The sequence below is a fragment of the Frieseomelitta varia genome, unplaced genomic scaffold (assembly GCF_011392965.1).
Source record: "Frieseomelitta varia isolate USP_RPSP 00005682 unplaced genomic scaffold, Fvar_1.2 scaffold_736, whole genome shotgun sequence".
NCBI classification, from domain to species: Eukaryota; Metazoa; Arthropoda; class Insecta; order Hymenoptera; family Apidae; genus Frieseomelitta; species Frieseomelitta varia.
This window is the reverse complement of record NW_025110519.1, coordinates 1-2,496: the sequence shown is the minus strand read 5'-3', so window position 1 is coordinate 2,496 and position 2,496 is coordinate 1. Positions and strand designations below refer to the sequence as shown.

Genomic DNA, 2,496 nt, shown 5'->3' with positions numbered 1-2,496 from the left:
AAAAAAAAAAAAAAAAAAAAAAAAAGAAAAGGTTACGTGACGTGATAAGTGGAACGAAACAGTATTTCTCTTTCCTTTGAAGTTCGTCAAGGACAACTGACAAACGACGCGAGAATGCTGCACAACTTGGGTCAGTTGAAGTAAGACATTTATCGAAGTTAAAATGTTAATAATGTTTGAGGTATCAAATGTACATGATCAATCGTTTTGTATTGCATTATATTTGCAGAACTTGTTTACTCTGGAAAATGTTAGCAATGATGCTGAGAGTCTTCTTCTTCTTGCAGAATGTTCGATATCATCGGACATTCGTGTTCATCGAAATTAAAGAAATGAAAGTTCGTATTTCATTATCGAACGCGTTACAAATGTTAGAGAAAAATTGTCTATTTTTTAGCCGTGTGACAATTCACTGTATCGCTGTACTATCGTATCACTACACTGATAACCATTATCTCGAAATAAATGCAGTAATTAATTTATCACTAATGTTTCTAGCAATATTATGAAAAACTCCATGAATAAATCATGAAATTATTTTCGAAGTAACAGTCTCTCATAGATATTGGTGTTGTTTTTTTCCGTTCCGAAGATAGCGAAGCATTAACGTGTTACGTTACGGAATCGTAGTTCGGAATTGAAAAGTAGTTGCAAATGGTGGCAAATTTAATGGCTACTTTAATGTCATTGATATCCTGAAATAAATATTCTCGATTTAATTGCACTAACAATAAGCGAGGTACGGAGAAACTTGTAAAGTAATGATTCTGGATTATTGCCGTAAAATGAAAATAATGTTTCATTTCATCCAGTTGTTCCTCATTTCAATATATTTCACGGAATAAAATGTAAGAGAAAGAAGCTTTCTGAATCTGCAGAACAATAGAAAATTTACTACAACTTTCGACCAACATTTAGATTAAAATCTTAGATAAAATTCTCCCATTATTCTGTTTTATGTCATAAATTTCATTTTATTTTGGAAAACTGAAGTTAATCTTCTCAGGGTATGTTCACAATTAAAAAAAACTGTGATTTATGCTTATGAAACACTGTGTTTGTAAATCTACAGAATCGACCAGATCTTTTTTTTTCTTTTTCCTCGTTCATCTCGGACAATTCAATAACCACTTCAGTCACGCGCATTTAACCCTACCTCTCATATATAAATGCTCGTCAGCTGATTGTGACAAATGCAACGAAGTACCAGGAACACACTTGTTTGTACAGAACCGCGATCCACGTTGAATTAGAGCAACTGATCACATGATCGAGAGAGCACGCATCATATTATATAAGTCCGAATGACGTAGAGAGAACGTCAATTTAGAAAACATTTTTCCATCCCCGATGGTTCGTATCGAGTATTATTCCGTCAGTACTCTGTTCGTTTGAACATGGTATCCTTGATTCCTGTGTAAAACGTACAACATACGCTCAACGATCGTAGTATACCTACATGTACCTATGTGTATTTTCATTTGTAGATTTTTCCGCGATAATTCGCACAATTGCGTTTAAAGTCACTCGAGAATCATCATTAAGCACGTCCTGAAATTACGAGCATGTACAGTGACTCCCATTAATATTCAAAAGGTTGTAATTTTAAAAAAAAGGAAGAACAATAAACCTGGGCTCATTTTCTCTCAGCTTCTCTCATCTTCTTTCACGAAAAGTATCGTTCGTTTTATTCTAAAGTGCTTCTCGTAAAGTACGTAAGAACGTTGAAAAATTCGTTTCGCCACCGAATCTACGACGAATTTGAAGATCGAAGCCATCCGTTTGCAGCGATCTTCGAAAATTCGACGTATGAATTTTCTTCTCGCCGTTTTAGCGAACTTTGAAAGTTGAAGAAACCACGTAACAAGTTTCGCCTGGCATTCAATAAATCGGCGGGGAAACGTGCGACGTAAGTTTCGGTCTTCAAATTTTTCGTATGATTCAGTCGCGAAACAAATTTGTTGCTCAACGTTTCCAAAATGCCACGACAAATTTACAGCAATTCCGAGGAGAAGACTGCCTTTACTTATCTCGAAAGTAGAGGCTTCAAACGGATTCCAGTTTCTTACTGCACGACTTCGTTTTGCCAAATTGCAAAAGTTTCGACGTTCAATGTCCGGATATCGATGGTATATCTCGTTCTTCAGCTTCTTCAGCTTCGGCTTACGAGCAAACACGCTACTTTTGGCGGATGTTTCAGGAAGAGAGAGGATGGCGTTGAAGGGGCGACAACCTCTCTCTCTCTCTCTCTCTCTCTCTCTCTCTCTCTCTCTCTCTCTCGATCTTTATCCAATTACGTACGCGTAGCTTTTTTTGCGCGCAGGGATTCCTGCCGCGTCGTTTGAATCCTCCTGCGCGGCCCGCGGCGATACTTAACGTTACACCGCACGCAATAAGGTAGATCTGTCGTCGTTTCTTTCTTTCTTTCTTTTGCGTGCGTACGTGTACGAGAGAGAGAGAGAGAGAGAGAGAGAGAGAGAGAGAGAGAGAGAGAGA

The 2,496-nt window shown here is 37.7% G+C and overlaps 1 long non-coding RNA gene across 1 annotated transcript in view; it reads left to right on the top strand.

Moving 5' to 3' along the window:
* Positions 1-936, top strand: part of LOC122535554 — a 3,595-nt gene extending 2,659 nt beyond the window's left edge. Inside the window, exons 3-4 of the long non-coding RNA XR_006308198.1 lie at positions 1-130; positions 230-936. The exon at positions 1-130 is cut by the window's left edge and continues 1,918 nt beyond it. This is a non-coding gene — a long non-coding RNA (uncharacterized LOC122535554). The remainder of the gene's footprint in view (positions 131-229) is intronic.
* The last annotated feature ends 1,560 nt before the right edge of the window (positions 937-2,496 follow it).